Below are 17,048 nucleotides of genomic sequence, written 5' to 3'. Positions count from 1 at the left end.
ATTAATTAAGAGGGTTGACCAGGTCATTGATACGTATAATATCCAAATACCAAATACGCTCAGTGTGTGATCCACAGAAAGAAAAAAGAGTTGTTTTGGTGAACATCAAAGAAAAAACTTGCTCTTCTTCCATAAAAAATTCTTCTAAAAATGCCGAACCCAATCGTTGCATAAAAGTTCGTACCGTGCTTTTATGTTTACGAGCTAAAGTTCTAGCACATGAAAGTCGAAGTATATACTTTAGTCGATACAAAGTCCGTTTTTTCGAAGATCCACTATGATAATGAAAAAGATTTCTACATATCCGACCAAATCGATCAAGAATATCCCAATCTGATAAATCTGTCCAAATGGGTTTACTAATAGGATGCCCCGATCCAGTACAAAATTGAGCTTTTGATAAGTATCCTATGAGGAGAGTAGCGGGGACTATGGTATCGAATTTTTTCATTCGAGTATCTATTAGAAATGAATTCTCCAGCATTTGATTCCTTACTAACAAAGAACTTTTTTGTACACTTGAAAGGTACCCCATAAAATCGAAGCAAGAGTTTGCTAATTGGTTTATATGGATTCTTCGCGGCTGAGTCCAAAAACAGAAATAATATTGCCAGAAATTGATAAGGTAGCATTTCCATTTCTTCTTCAAAAAAAAAGTGCCTTTTGATGCAAGAATTGCCTTTCCTTGATATCGAACATAATGCATAAGAGGATCCATAAAGAACCATAGGGTTTTCCGAGAAAAACCAGGGTACATTATCCCAAAATGTTCCATCTTCCTAGAAAAGTGGATTCGTTCCAGAAAAGTTCCAGAAGATGCTAATGGTAAGCAAGAAGATTGTTTACGAAGAAACAACAAAAAAAATTCATATTCTGATACATAAGAGTTATATAGGAATTGAAATAGTCTTTTATTTTCTTTTTGAAAAAAAAAAATGGATTTCATTGAAGTAATAAAACTATTCCAATTCGAATAATAGTTGAGAAAGAATCGCAATAAATGCAAAGATGGAACATCTTGGATACGGTATTGAAGGAGTTGAACCAGGATTTCCAAATGGATAGGATAGGGTATTTCTATATGTGATAGATAATCCAAATGCAAAAATTTGTCTTCTAAAAAGGGAAATATTGAATGAATAGAGCGTAAATTCTGAAACTTTGGTATTTCTTTTTCTTTCAGACAAAAAAATTCCCGTAGCGAGAATGGGATTTCCACAACGATCGCAAACCCTTCAGATAGAATCTGAGAATAAAACTCAGAATAAAAATAATTTTTGTAATCCAATAATCGATCTTGGTTAGGATGATTAACCGAGTTATCCAAAAAATTCTGCTGATACATTCGAATAATTAAACGTTTCACAAGTAGTGAACTAAATTTCTTGTTATTACAACTAACAACTATTTCCACAGGTTCAGAACCATTTAATCCATAATGGTGGGCAAATGCATAAATATATTCCTGAAAGAGAAGTGGGTAGACAAAGTATTGTTGACGAGATTTATGTTTTTCTGAATACCCTTCGAATTTTTCCATTTGTATTTCTACTTGAATCAGAGAGAAGAAGCATTTCTCGGTTTATCGAATGATGATACATAGTGCAATATGGTCAGAACAGGGTGTTGCATTTTTAATACAAACCCTGGAAAGAAAGGGAGTCTAATCCACAGATCTTTTTCTGCTCCTTTTCTACCCAATTAGTTTATGTTTGTTCTAATTAAAAAAAAAGAACAGAACAAGTTTTTTATTTTTGCAGGCCAATCGCTCTTTTGACTTTGGAATACAGCCTCTTTATCAATATACTGCTTCTTTTACACATTCAATCCATAACATCCCTTATTCAATCCATAATCAAGAATAATTAGGATTTCTAAAAAAAAAAAGAAAAAATAAAGGGTCCACTCATAGGAAAACCCAACCTTTCCCCGCATCCGGCACTAATCTATTTTTAACGTCTAATTAGAGCGGGGAATCATTCCAATTAGGAAGTTCAGCTCGTTGCTTTTTATTTTACCAGAATTGGAGCCAGGCTCTATCCATTTATTCATTAGACCCAGAAAATCGTAATTTTGGATTCCATTCAAAAAAGATTGATTTTATTACGACATGCTATTTTTTCCATTCATTACCTTTGAGGATCAGTCGTGGTCTTCTAGACTCTACCAAGAGTCTGGACGAATTTGTTGTTTCATCCAAATGTGTAAAAGATCATAGTCGCACTTAAAAGCCGAGTACTCTACCATTGAGTTAGCAACCCAGATAAAAAAAGGATCTTAGATACGATCGAAATCCAAAAATCAATGGAATTACACCGCGCGCTTCTGTCAAAACATTGAACTAGCAAGACATCAAAAGATTTTTTTTATCGACCATGAAAAACACTCAAATGCCAAAACGAACAGGTCCGGTGAAATTCCACTAAAGTAAAGTTAAAAAAAGAGCGACCCTAATCACGATGGCCAAATTCTCCTTATTTTTAGCGATTTTTATTAACAAAAAATATATATTATAAAAAATATATATTATATTGTATGAGAATACATGCAAGAGGAACACCCTTATCATTTGAGCGAAGTGTAGGCGGAAAAATTGAATATGGAGTGAGGATAAAGAGACCCATCTATCTACAAATTCTATTTGTTCAATAGACCTTTGTCAATGGAAATACAATGGTAAGAAAACAAATTAGATAGAAAAAGTAAATAAAATAGGGGCTTATGTTGGATTGGCACGATATAATATAAATCCAAATAGGATTAAAAAAGAGGTAAATTGTGTCTAAATAATTAGACAACTAGGAATACTAATAATCTTCTCCTATCCTATTTTTTGATTCATTTAGTTCTTCAATTAACTCAAAGTTCTTTCTTTTTCTTTAAAGAATTCTGCCTTCCTTAAAATATCATAAACAGTTCTTGTTGGTTGAGCACCCTTTTCAAGGAAATAGAGAATAGCTGGAACATTTAAACAAGTTTGATTCTTTATCGGATCATAAAAACCTACTTTTTGAAGATCTCTTCCTTCTCTTCGAGATCGAACATCAATTGCAACGATTCGATAGACAGCTTATTGGGATAGATGTAGATAAACAACGCCCCCCCCTAGAAACGTATATGAGGTTTTCTCCTCATACGGCTCGAGAAAATGATTCGAATTTCTGTCGATAATAATAGAAATTAGACTATGACGTGCATTAATTTCCTTACAGAAAAAACAAATTTCATTTATACTCATGACTCAAGTGGGCTAATTTTGCCTGACAAACTTCGAAGGCAAAATCCTTCCAAAATTTTTGAGTCGTCTTTAAACTCTTTTCTTTGTCTCATTTCGAACGAATTGACTTTTATTCCTTATTCTAATCCAACTCTGTTGTTGAGACAATTGAAAATTGTGTTTACTTGTTCTGGAATCCTTTATCTTTGATTTGTGAAATCCTTGGGTTTAGACATTACTTCGGGAATTCCTATTTTTTTCTTTCAAAAGAGTAGCAACATACCCTTTTTTCTTATTTCCTTCGATAAAGCATTTATCTCTTCTATAGAAATCTAATAAGAGGGATTGATTCTGATATACTTTTATTGGACTTTCTTCTTATTTTAACCTTTCGATTTATTTCTATATTAAGGATAGACTGACAAAGTTGGCCTAATTTATTAGTTTTCACTAACCCTAGATTCTTTCCCTTGATAAAAAAAATTCTGTCCTCTCGAGCTCCATCGTGTACTATGTTACTTAAACCCAGCGCAAATTTGGTTCGGAACGAATAGAACAGGCTATGTCGAGCCAAGAGCATTTTCATTACTATGGAAAATGATGGATAGCAAAATCCACAATCGATCATGTCCTTCAAGTCGCACGTTGCTTTCTACCACATCGTTTTAAACGAAGTTTTACCATAACAAACATTCCTCTTTTCATTGCAAAGTGGTATAGAGAATTGATCCAATATGGATGGAATCATGAATAGTCATTGGTTTAGTTTTTTTATACTAATTAAAACTTGCTATCTATGGAGCAATATGGATAAAAGAAAGTAAGTATTTATCCGGGAAGCCTCCGCCAAGATCCAATTTATTTAAACCCATATTAAAATTCTATCATATGAATGAAACATAGTTTGAAAAAGACGACTAAACAAGTTTGCTTAAAACTTATTTATTCTTAAATTTCCACCCTCAACGGATGGCTCGAGATGATCAATCTTGAAGTGAGAAAAGAAGGATTGACTCTTCCTCAATAAATAAACTATCAACCTCCAAAAAAGTTTAATTAATTTAATTACTAGAATTAGAATTCTAGTAGTAATATATTTTTTCAGTACCAAAAACAATTAACTATAATAACTAAATAAACTATTCCAATGAAAAGATTGAAAGTTTTTGGTAGTTATAGAATTCTCGTACTTCTTCAACTCGAATACCAAAAGGAAGAAAAAAATATGACTAAGTGATTTTATAGTAGAGGCATATCCTGAATGTGCTTGATAGATCCCATTTTTTCATGAAAATAAAGATAGTCAATTTGACTGGACTTAAGACTTTATTATGTTTTCTGAGAAAGAATAAGATATCATTATTCTCTTTAATAAACTTTTGTCTCGTACGGAATACTATATGATTTCACCGTTTGTTTCATCAGAAACAATCTGGGACGGAAGGATTCGAACCTCCGAGTAACGGGACCAAAACCCGCTGCCTTACCACTTGGCCACGCCCCATTTCGGGTTTTATGCGACACTAATAAACACTAGTATGTTTATTTGTTATTCGTCAATACCATTTCAATTACATAAAAAAGGAGGGATATTCTCTTGCTAGTATTCTACACATGCGGATAATATAGAATCAAAAAAATGCATTGATCATTACATGGAATTCTATTAAGATATTATATGAAAGTCGAATTTATTCCACTCTCATTTGAGAGTGCGAATACAAGGAGGTATTTTGTGTTTGGGAAAGTCCGAAGAAAAAAGATTTTGAATCTGCCTTTTCCTTCTTTCCCTTAAAAAAATAACTCAAGAAAAATCCAATTATTTACTCTACAAGAATGAAATGCTTGTTATGCCTAATATACTTAGTTTAACCTGTATCTGTTTTAATTCTGTTCTTTATCCTACTAGTTTTTTCTTTGCCAAATTACCCGAAGCTTATGCTATTTTCAATCCAATCGTGGATATTATGCCTGTTATACCTCTATTCTTTTTTCTATTAGCCTTTGTTTGGCAAGCTGCTGTAAGTTTTCGATGAAATCTTTAGTACTCTGTATGCCAAATTGAATGATGTGTTCATTCCAAAAAAATTTTAAAATGGGTAAAAGCCGAGAAGTTTTATATTTTTATATTATGAACCTTCGATTCTAAAATTTAAATTCTTCTACATTGAATGGGTAGCTACAGCAATAAATTTGGATCAGCCTTTCTACTCCCCTGCACCTAGGTTGAGCAGGTACCTAAAGGTACCTACACAATACCTAACCACCTAACCCTATTTTTGCTATTGATAAGAGTGCTTATTATAAAAGAATTCTTGCAATTTTTTTCAAGAATTCTTTTTTGCATTTTTAGGTATAAAAAAAAACCATCCTAGTGGATCCGTGTGGTAAGGAAAAACTGGTAATCTATTCCTTAAAAAAAAATCTTGGAGATTATGTAATGCTTACTCTCAAACTTTTTGTTTATACAGTAGTGATATTCTTTGTTTCACTCTTTATCTTTGGATTCTTATCTAATGACCCAGGACGGAATCCTGGACGCGAGGAGTAAAAATTCAGTTTTTTTTTTTCTTATTGGATTTGTTTCGTACATTTATCTATGAGAAAATCCGGGGGTCAGAATTCTTTCCAATTCGAAAGTCCCAAATGATCCAAGGGAGCGGAAAGAGAGGGATTCGAACCCTCGGTACAAAAAAATTGTACAACGGATTAGCAATCCGCCGCTTTAGTCCACTCAGCCATCTCTCCACGTTCCAAAGCGAAAGGTTTCCGTGATATGATATAGGCAAGAAATAAGAAATAACGGTTGCAAAAAACCCCTTTTTTTTCTTTCAAAAGTCTATAAAAATTATATTGCCAATTCCATTTTAATTATATTCTTTTTTCTTAATGTTAATAAAAAAAGAAGAAAATTCTTGTTTTTTCTTTCTAAAAATCGATATTGGCCGAGAGACAATCAAATAGATTTTCTCTTTAGCGGGCATTTCCATATAGGACTTGTTATAATTATAATAAAACAAGCAGGTTATATAAAAAAAACGCTTTTTTTGTCGATTATTTATCAAGAAAGCAAAAAGGGTTCTTATCAAATCCACCATAAAATTGGAAAGAAGCATAAAGTAAGTAGACCTGACTCCTTTAATGATGCCTCTATCCGCTATTCTGATATATAAATTCGATGTAGATGAAATTGTATAAGCGAATTTTTTTTATTTCCTTAGACTTAGACCGCGCAAGACAAGAATTTTTCGCTATTTACGATTTCATATTCTTGTTACTAGATGTTCTATAGGAATAAGAAGAAATCGCAACTCCTTTGCGCTACACATAAAATTGGATTTCGAAGGTCCATTTTTTTTTTTCAGAATCCTCTATTATTTTAGTTCTTCCACCCATGCAATAGAGAGGGAATGGGAAAAGAAGGGTTACTTTTATTTGCATTTTTCCCTTAAAAGATAGACTTTGAAATAGGAGTCTTGGAATAATGCTGAATTCAAAGGTTTATTTCTTTCTATAGTATAAGAAAAACAATTTATTTCTATTTCTATAGTATAAGAAAAACAAATAAATAGTATAAGAAAAACAAATCGAATCAAATTCATGGATTTACCACGACCTCGGTTGTGACTGTGACTCCATAGATAAAAATGGGAAATTTCTCTCTTCGAGACCATTGAAAAAGGGCATTGAACGAGAAAGAAATCGTCCACAGATAATAAAACTATCATATGCCTTGGAAAGTGATATGAGGTGCTCGGAAATGGTTGAAGTAATTGAATAGGAGGATCACTATGACTATAGCCCTTGGTAGAATTCCTAAAGAAGAAAATGATCTATTTGATACTATGGATGACTGGTTACGAAGGGACCGTTTCGTTTTTGTAGGATGGTCTGGCCTATTGCTCTTTCCTTGTGCTTATTTCGCTTTAGGGGGTTGGTTTACAGGGACAACTTTTGTAACTTCTTGGTATACCCATGGATTGGCTAGTTCCTATTTGGAAGGTTGTAATTTCTTAACCGCAGCAGTTTCTACCCCTGCCAATAGTTTAGCACACTCTTTGTTGCTACTATGGGGGCCCGAAGCACAAGGAGATTTTACTCGTTGGTGTCAATTAGGCGGTCTATGGACTTTTGTAGCTCTCCACGGGGCTTTTGCACTAATAGGTTTCATGTTACGCCAATTTGAACTTGCTCGGTCTGTTCAATTGCGGCCTTATAATGCAATCTCATTCTCTGGTCCAATTGCTGTTTTTGTTTCTGTATTCCTTATTTATCCACTGGGGCAATCTGGTTGGTTCTTTGCGCCGAGTTTTGGCGTAGCAGCGATATTTCGATTCATCCTTTTCTTCCAAGGATTTCATAATTGGACGTTGAACCCATTTCATATGATGGGAGTTGCCGGAGTATTAGGTGCGGCTCTGCTATGCGCTATTCATGGAGCGACCGTAGAAAACACTCTATTTGAGGACGGTGATGGTGCAAATACCTTCCGTGCTTTTAACCCAACTCAAGCTGAAGAAACTTATTCAATGGTCACTGCTAACCGCTTTTGGTCCCAAATCTTTGGTGTTGCTTTTTCCAATAAACGTTGGTTACATTTCTTTATGCTATTTGTACCCGTCACCGGTTTATGGATGAGTGCTATTGGCGTAGTTGGCTTGGCTCTGAACTTACGTGCCTATGACTTTGTTTCCCAGGAAATCCGTGCAGCGGAAGATCCTGAATTTGAGACTTTCTACACCAAAAATATTCTTTTAAACGAGGGTATTCGTGCGTGGATGGCAGCTCAGGATCAGCCTCATGAAAATCTTATATTCCCTGAGGAGGTTCTACCACGTGGAAACGCTCTTTAATGGAACTTTCGTTTTAGCTGGTCGTGACCAAGAAACCACCGGCTTTGCTTGGTGGGCTGGGAATGCCAGACTTATCAATTTGTCCGGTAAACTGCTTGGAGCTCATGTAGCTCATGCCGGATTAATCGTATTCTGGGCCGGAGCAATGAACCTATTTGAAGTGGCCCATTTCGTACCAGAAAAGCCCATGTATGAACAAGGGTTGATTTTACTTCCACACTTAGCTACTCTAGGTTGGGGAGTAGGGCCAGGGGGGGAAGTTCTAGATACTTTTCCGTACTTTGTATCTGGCGTACTTCACCTAATTTCCTCCGCAGTCTTAGGCTTCGGTGGCATTTATCACGCGCTTCTGGGACCCGAGACTCTTGAGGAATCTTTTCCATTCTTTGGTTATGTCTGGAAAGATAGAAATAAAATGACTACAATTTTGGGTATTCACTTAATTTTGTTAGGTCTAGGTGCTTTTCTTCTAGTACTCAAGGCTCTTTATTTTGGCGGTGTATATGATACCTGGGCCCCTGGGGGGGGAGATGTAAGAAAAATTACCAATTTGACCCTTAGTCCCAGTGTTATATTTGGTTATTTACTAAAATCTCCTTTTGGTGGAGAAGGGTGGATTGTTAGTGTAGATGATTTAGAAGATATAATTGGTGGGCATGTATGGTTGGGTTTTATTTGTGTATTTGGCGGAATTTGGCATATTTTAACCAAACCCTTCGCATGGGCTCGCCGTGCATTTGTATGGTCTGGAGAAGCTTACTTGTCTTATAGTTTAGCTGCTTTATCTGTCTTTGGTTTTATCGCTTGTTGTTTTGTATGGTTCAATAATACAGCTTATCCGAGTGAGTTTTATGGACCCACCGGGCCAGAAGCTTCTCAAGCTCAAGCATTTACTTTTCTAGTTAGAGACCAGCGTCTTGGAGCTAATGTGGGATCCGCTCAAGGACCCACAGGTTTAGGTAAATATCTAATGCGTTCCCCAACTGGGGAGGTTATCTTTGGAGGGGAAACTATGCGTTTTTGGGACCTTCGTGCTCCATGGTTAGAACCTCTAAGGGGCCCCAACGGTTTGGACTTGAGTAGGTTGAAAAAAGACATACAACCTTGGCAAGAACGACGCTCAGCAGAATATATGACCCACGCTCCTTTAGGCTCTTTAAATTCCGTGGGTGGCGTAGCTACCGAGATCAATGCAGTTAATTATGTCTCTCCTAGAAGTTGGTTATCAACTTCTCATTTTGTTCTAGGATTCTTCTTTTTTGTGGGCCATTTATGGCATGCAGGAAGAGCCCGAGCTGCTGCAGCAGGTTTTGAAAAGGGAATCGATCGTGATTTGGAACCTGTTCTTTACATGAACCCTCTTAACTAAGATTTTCTTATTTATACCTGTTCTACTTTTTTTCTGTTCTGGCTCGGTTATTCCATCTAGCCGAGCCATTCATTCCTTTTTATGAAAGAAAGATAAGGGACAGAAAAAAAAAATAAATAAAAATGAAAGAAACAAACGTATTCAATAAGCAAAAGGAGAGAGAGGGATTCGAACCCTCGATAGTTCCTAGAACTATACCGGTTTTCAAGACCGGAGCTATCAACCACTCAGCCATCTCTCCACAGCCTAATCCTTATTTTACTCCTACAAATAGAACATAGCCATATAAAAAATAAAAAGATTTATTAGCCTCTAGAAAGATATCAGATACAAGTTCCTTTTCGATATATCTCTGTATACTGTATACACGGATACAGGATCCGCTATACCCGCTTGTGAAATAAAGAGTAAATAATCTCTTCTCACCCCCATATCCAAATAAAAAAGCGGTTTAAGTAATAAATTTGAATTAAAGAGAAGAATCAATGGATTCATGATTAAACCCCTCCTACTTCTTGTATTTTTTTACAATTTTGGTTTAAGTGAGGGATCAAATATGTAGTCAACTTTATTTGATGGTAGCTTGGAGGATTAGAAATATGACTATTGCTTTCCAATTAGCTGTTTTTGCATTAATTGCGACTTCCTCAGTCTTAGTAATTAGTGTACCCCTTGTATTTGCTTCTCCTGATGGTTGGTCAAATAATAAAAATGTTGTATTTTCCGGTACATCATTATGGATTGGACTAGTCTTTCTCGTAGCTATTCTGAATTCTCTCATTTCTTAAATGAAATTTGGTTAATATTTATTAACCCCATAAAAAAGAAATAATAAAGGCCATTTCTTCTAAAAAATTAGAATAGTGAGACGTATTAAAACGCAATTTGCGTTCCGAATTGCTAGCTCTTCTCTTTCAGTATTATGAAATTCCATTCCCATTAGAATATTCATTGACAGATAATAAAAAAAGGAAAACTCTAATATAATAGAAAATGAAATGAAACGGTCGACCCAGACATAGAAGGTCGACCCAGGCGGATATACGCTATAAAATATATACCGTAGCGAGCGTAGTTCAATGGTAAAATATCTCCTTGCCAAGGAGAAGATACGGGTTCGATTCCCGCCGCTCGCCCGCTTAATTTATCAAAGTACTATGATAAAAAGTTTAGTCTAGTTAACTGTTTAACTACTTATATTAAATTAAGTATTAATTAGGTGTTAGTCTAGTGCCGTATCCCTTACTATCTTACCCTTCCTTTGCATCCCACTCAAAAAAAGAGGGCGCTCCAGAGGCAGAAATAGAACTCGCCAACAGAGCTCCAAAAATTGGGTATTAACTGAGACAAACAACGGGCAAACTTTTTTTAAAGGGAAGGGAGAGGTAGACTGTCCCTTTCGTTTCATTTTTATTTTCTGCAGGGTAGGGAGAGGCCTTGCGCCTTCTTTTTTTGAAGGCAAGTGACTTCGCAAACTGCTCAATTTTGCCCTCTAGGGCCGGGAACTAATGAATAAAAAAGGGTTGGATACGCCCCTCTACCATACATATCTAGAGAAATAGAATAGTCCTTTTATACAGACTGCTAAGTGCGGAGACGGGAATCGAACCCGTGACCTCAAGGTTATGAGCCTCGTGAGCTACCAAACTGCTCTACTCCGCTCTGGAGTACCAGAAACTGGTGGACAAAAAAGGCTTGAATACAAGCCTCTAACATGTCTAGACAAATAGAATACTCCTTTTATACAGAATGGAGCGGGTAGCGGGAATCGAACCCGCATCGTTAGCTTGGAAGGCTAGGGGTTATAGTCGACGTTGGTTGATTATTTTTAACGTCTCTAATTCAAAACCGAACATGAAATTTTGATTTCATTCGGCTCCTTTATGGATATTCTCACCACTTAACATCTATGTCAGCTTTTCTATTTGAATGGAACCAAAGCTCTCCGCTTTCTAGATGATCCTTATAGAGTAGGAGATAGAAATTCTATCTAAATTCATCTAATCTACTTACTTCGTTCCCTAATTTCATTCAAGAGATCCTGAGGAAAAGAATTGGGTTTCCACCGAGCTGAAACAATATGCGGATGGTTCTAGTAAACCAAAACTATCGTTTTTTAGCTATTTGGCTTCCTTATTCCTTATTTTAAGAAGATTTAGTTACGATTGGAAATCAACTTTTTTGTATCTTCATCCATAGATCCTTTACTCATATTTTCAAAATTGGAATACTTAATCCAATGCAAAATTATGCTTCGCGACTCTGTACTCATAATCCTATTTTTATTTTGGATGCAATTTAAATTAGTCTTTGGATACAAATCGCCAGAATGTATATTCTTCCTCAATATGCTATTGAGAGGAAAAGGATTTAATCCTTTATAAGAACTAAAGTTTTCATCGGAATATAAAAATAAAAAACTTAAGGATGCCTTAAGTATATCATTTCAAATTCAGTTATTAATAGAACGAATCACACTTTTACCACTAAACTATACCCGCTACATTGTAGATTATGGTATAAATGGTACCCTTTGTCAAGGATAGCCATTTGACAAGAAGGCTAATTCCCCCTTATTGAATCAGATGGAGAAGGTTCATGACACTGAGCCGTTGGTACTTCTACTTCGATCGCTCGCCTTTACTTTAGGATTTAGATAGCCCCTCTGGTCTGTAAAAAAAATCTTTTCTTACCATGCTAATAGCGCCTGAACCAAATGTATTTATTTTGATTAGGATCCTATTCTACGGTTACGACTACAATAATAATTATTTACTTTGCAAGGACGTAAGTGTGTCAGACTGCTAAATTGTTTTATTATTCCTACAATATAAACTAGGGGATATAGGGGGTAACACTGTCCCTATAAATTCCTTTTTTCCTTTTCTTTTTTGTCCAGAATTGAACAAAAAAGAAATTATGGAAGATGTTTTCTTCCCCCATTAAGTCCGAGCCATAGAGTAAGAGTGAGATGAGTTTTCCAAATTCATCATAGACTTTCCCTATGGCTTGATAGAAGTAAGCAGCAAAGAGTCGTAACTTAAAGAAAAAAACGGACAGGGCCGACAGATTTACCTGATGTAAAGAAGATCCTAAAAGTCTCTGATTAGTCGACTCTCTCCATTTAACACTTTCCTCTCTCTCCTTTTTTCCACTGACTCAATTCTAGTTTATTAGATTCTTGTTTAAAAGAATGCAAAAAGTTCAATAGAACTAAGAACACATAAAAAATAGCATAGAGGATCAAGGCCATTACCAAAAGTTCCTCCCAAGGATCCTATATCCTATTGGGTATCTGTTCCCCGCCTTTTCCCGCTAGGATCGGAAATCTTATATTTTCCATATCCATATACCGTTGAATCCTTGGGGTTCCAGAATCCGCCTATTTTACTAGTCTTCGGAAACGGAAAACCCTGAACCAAGAAGAGTTGGATATGTTATGTAGGGTATGTTTTTTTTTATTAATTTTATTTTGAGCTCTCAAGATATCGATATATACATATACAATCTCTACATAATGTCTCTCTCTCTATCTCTATATATTATATATATAATATGTACATTATGCAGTAGACCCATAATGGGAAATCCAAGTGGCTAATTTTTGAATTAAATAAAAAGCCCTTTTAACTCAGTGGTAGAGTAATGCCATGGTATGGCATAAGTCATCGGTTCAAATCCGATAAAGGGCTTTTTAAATTAGTGGTAGAGTAATCTCGTGCTAAGACGTAAGTCGTTGGTTCGAATCTGATAGAGTACTTTTCTACTAAATTGATTCACTTTTTTTCTTTGTTTTTGAAACTTTCTCTATATTTTTAGAGAATTTTATGACTTAGTGCGGGATGGATGCATTTTTGGTATGAACACTAAATGAAGCACGGAGAATTAATCTATAACGATCAACTAAAAAAAATCCTAGATGAAAACATAACAGAAAAGTTGGAAAAACTCTTTGCTTTGGATCTATTTATACTTTTCGAGTATATTGACAATTCCAAAAAACTGCTCATACTATGATTATAGTATAATCACGAGCGGTTGTATATGGCCCTATCGTCTAGTGATGCCCCTATCGTCTAGTGGTTCAGGACATCTCTCTTTCAAGGAGGCAGCGGGGATTCGACTTCCCCTGGGGGTAGGGAGTATTATGAAAGGAGGTTAATCATAGATTAGCAAAAACCCTAGAATAAATTCTTCCTGGGTCGATGCCCGAGTGGTTAATGGGGACGGACTGTAAATTCGTTGACAATGTCTACGCTGGTTCAAATCCAGCTCGGCCCAAACCAAAAATCTAGGGCTTCGTGAGTATGAACTAAATCCTTTTGTTTTTCTTCCATAAAATAAAATGTCTGATCTATAGAAATAAAAGATAAAGAAAAAAGGGAAATTTTTTTTTCTAATCCATATCTCTCTCATTCCTTTCTTACAAACAAAAGAGTTTTTCTTATTGAAGGCTGGATTATTATCCATTTTTAGTGATAAAAAATCACGACATACTAGTTATGTCACTCTCACTATACCCACGTATAATATAATATGTGGGTATGTAGTATATGATTCGTCTATTTCTTAGAGTACGAAAGACGAATCGAATCTTCTTATGGTTCTATTTAAGAATGGGTATGCCATACACCCCGCGGGGATTGTAGTTCAATTGGTCAGAGCACCGCCCTGTCAAGGCGGAAGCTGCGGGTTCGAGCCCCGTCAGTCCCGAACTAGGGTTCAATGAATGGAGAAATTGATATTTCCTTTTTCCATGAAAAAAAGGGGCAGGGAGCAAGATCAAATACCCACAGGGCACCCTTACTTCACTTTTTTATTTTGCATCTCTCATTAAAGAGGGAGGGAGGGCATATAGGAATTTTTTTTTCACTACTCCCAATCGATAAAGAAAGACACACATACGATATGTGGATTAGTAGAATTTAGGATATTATATTACTCTATCTTTCTTTATGATGATACCATCCTCATCTTAATTTCCTATTCCACTCTTATGGAATAGAGTACCGGTATTTTACCGGAATCCATACATAAATCGTATTCCCTTTTTATTTCAGACCTCTTTTCCCCATCTCACTTCTACTGCTTATTTGGATGTCTATGTGACCCATAGAAAGTGAAAGTTGGTCATATAATACATACATAATTGTATGTATAACTATAAGAAAAAGGAAGGGAAATTGTATAAGATTAAGAAAGTATAAGATTAAGAAAGCTCGTGGGTTAGAGATATAGAAAAGAAAAAGTAGAAAAGGATTAAAAAAGAGGGAATTCCTAATCCAATCAAAAAACCCATTTTGGTCTTAGTGTGGATAGAGGATCTTCCTATGTTATACTATATAACTCTCATCCGTGAAATATAACTCTCATCCATGAATTGATTTGATAGATCCGATATTCATAATATTGAATTGATTCAGTATTATCAGAATGCAAGCCCTACCCTTGAATTTACAAGATACCCCTTTTTCCTCTCCATGGGATTACATCCCGAGTTATTGTGAAAATAAAAAATAAAGAGGTTATGGAAGTCAATATTCTCGCATTTATTGCTACTGCACTGTTCATTCTAGTTCCTACTTCTTTTTTACTTATTATTTATGTAAAAACAGTCAGCCAAAATAATTAATTGGAATTCCAATTAATCATTGAAGAAATTAAAAAGGGATTAAATAAAAAAAATCCAAGTCTTAAATGAAAGGATCTGGTTGGAATCTTAAAGTGTGGTAGAAAGAACTACATATAGTTTTTTCTACGACACTTTAGATTCTTTCTATTATATTATCTTTGAATCTACATAGAATAGATTAGTAGATTGAAATAGTTAAGTAGTCTAATTCAATTTCTTTTTTCATTGCATCCACTTAATTTCAATCAGGTCAAAATAAAAAAATCTAAGACAATTCTTGACCAAAGAATCCATGGAAGGAAAGAAAAATAATATGAAGAATAGACTATAGTAAAAAGTAAAAGGAAATGGAAAATGTGTGATATGCCGTGAATAGTTCCGTGGAAGAAAGTCTAATTTTCTTATGTATAGAACTTTTTTTAACCATTCGTCATTTCTAGTAGAAATTCTGAATTGGTATAATGGCTCTTTCTTACATTACAACTTACAATACAAGAGTTTCTTACAGGAGTGAAACAAAACTAAAGAAAAAGATTAAAGAATAACGTTTGACAAAATGATTAATGCAAAATGATCCATTAAAGAAAAGAATTGATACAACAATTTGATTACTTAATCAATTAGTAGTATCCCTAGAGTCCACTCCTTCCCCATACTACTAGTGAAAGAGAAAATGTAAAGACTACCATTAAAGCAGCCCAAGCGAGACTTACTATATCCATCTAAATTATGTCTCCTATTTCTATGAAGGGATTATTCTACTATTGATCAATAATCATAGTGGAATCAAGGGTACAGAGTCAAAAAGGGATTCCGCCCTAAGGCCATGGATCAATCAGTTCAAGGAATTTACTCCTAACAAATTCTTATAGGAATTCTGGTAGAATTAGAGAGCATTAAAAATACGAGATACTATAGCCCTTTTTTCCTTAAAAAAGAAAGAGTACGGGAATGATGTCCTGAATAGAAGAAGCGGGAATAGGAAGATTTTTTATTCCTTTTGTTACTCTTTTTTTTTTTTTTAAGCAAAGGACGCCCGAATATACCATAAAATTATCGATAGATAAATATTTATTGGATACCTACCTTACCTAATGTTTATTTTTGACCTAAACCCTGCAGCCTTGCTTTGTATCATTCTATGAAAGAATGAAGAGATTTTATCCATAATACAACTCCTAAATTGATTTTTGATCGACCTATTTAATCTGATTCTCGTTAGAATTAAGTAGTCCTTACTTTAGTGTATGTAGGTAACATAAGATGTACGATAAAAAAATGTATAATAATTAGTAAGTCTTGATATTCTTTCGTGGAGTCCCTTCTTGAATCTTAGATTGAAAAAAAAAAAGAATGCCCCTTAGGGACCTTTCTTTGGATACCAAGATTTCTGACATCTTATCCTCGTATTTTAAAATTATCAAATCGAATCTCAATTAAGAACCAATTCAAATTCATATAATAAAAGAATAAGGAAACACTACCTCACCCCTATTGATAACCATTTTGGCCACTACCGTCAAAACAAACCCTAACCCTAGTTTGAGGATAGAACTATGGTATGGTTTCTCTAAACCCAGTATCGGCAGGCCCAGTTACTCTCTTGCCCGAACTTATGCGAAGTAAAAATTTATCGAATTCGATCAGCACTATAAAAAAAACCTAAGTATTTTATTGATCAGGCGGCACCCAGATTTGAACTGGGGATAAAGGATTTGCAGTCCCCTGCCTTACCGCTTGGCCATGCCGCCAAAAAATCCGATCAAAAATCTAGAAAACAGCAAGTATTCATCCACGTTTTCTTACGAAAAGCCCCTTTTATTTTGAATATAATTCTACTTACTTTTTTCCAATCTTTTTCAAAAAATCTATTCCTGCTTTTTTTGATCCAGTTTCTATTATTCTCCTCGATAGATTCTATCTTAAAACATACATTGTTAACACAATAAAACTTCCCATTTCTTTCTATTGAGATGA

The 17,048-nt window shown here is 35.0% G+C and overlaps 7 non-coding genes across 7 annotated transcripts; 3 read left to right on the top strand and 4 right to left on the bottom strand.

Annotated features, from left to right (window-relative positions):
* Positions 1 to 5,877: 5,877 nt before the first annotated feature.
* TRNAS-GCU (transfer RNA serine (anticodon GCU)) lies at positions 5,878 to 5,965 on the bottom strand. The gene has a single exon. It is a non-coding gene; the product is annotated as a tRNA-Ser (tRNA).
* A 3,627-nt stretch (positions 5,966 to 9,592) lies between these two features.
* On the bottom strand, positions 9,593 to 9,680 carry TRNAS-UGA (transfer RNA serine (anticodon UGA)). Its single transcript has one exon. It is a non-coding gene; the product is annotated as a tRNA-Ser (tRNA).
* Positions 9,681 to 10,504: 824 nt separating this feature from the next.
* Positions 10,505 to 10,575, top strand: TRNAG-GCC (transfer RNA glycine (anticodon GCC)). The gene has a single exon. It is a non-coding gene; the product is annotated as a tRNA-Gly (tRNA).
* Positions 10,576 to 11,027: 452 nt separating this feature from the next.
* On the bottom strand, positions 11,028 to 11,101 carry TRNAM-CAU (transfer RNA methionine (anticodon CAU)). The gene has a single exon. It is a non-coding gene; the product is annotated as a tRNA-Met (tRNA).
* Positions 11,102 to 13,638: 2,537 nt separating this feature from the next.
* Positions 13,639 to 13,720, top strand: TRNAY-GUA (transfer RNA tyrosine (anticodon GUA)). Its single transcript has one exon. It is a non-coding gene; the product is annotated as a tRNA-Tyr (tRNA).
* Positions 13,721 to 14,078: 358 nt separating this feature from the next.
* On the top strand, positions 14,079 to 14,152 carry TRNAD-GUC (transfer RNA aspartic acid (anticodon GUC)). The gene has a single exon. It is a non-coding gene; the product is annotated as a tRNA-Asp (tRNA).
* A 2,599-nt stretch (positions 14,153 to 16,751) lies between these two features.
* TRNAC-GCA (transfer RNA cysteine (anticodon GCA)) lies at positions 16,752 to 16,822 on the bottom strand. Its single transcript has one exon. It is a non-coding gene; the product is annotated as a tRNA-Cys (tRNA).
* Positions 16,823 to 17,048: the final 226 nt, after the last annotated feature.

Source organism: Triticum urartu, unplaced genomic scaffold (assembly GCF_056163025.1).
Source record: "Triticum urartu cultivar PI428250 unplaced genomic scaffold, HENAU_Tu73 scaffold1532, whole genome shotgun sequence".
In the NCBI taxonomy this organism is placed as follows: Eukaryota; Viridiplantae; Streptophyta; class Magnoliopsida; order Poales; family Poaceae; genus Triticum; species Triticum urartu.
Note: the sequence above shows the minus strand (reverse complement) of the source record. Positions and strands in the feature narration are given on the sequence as shown.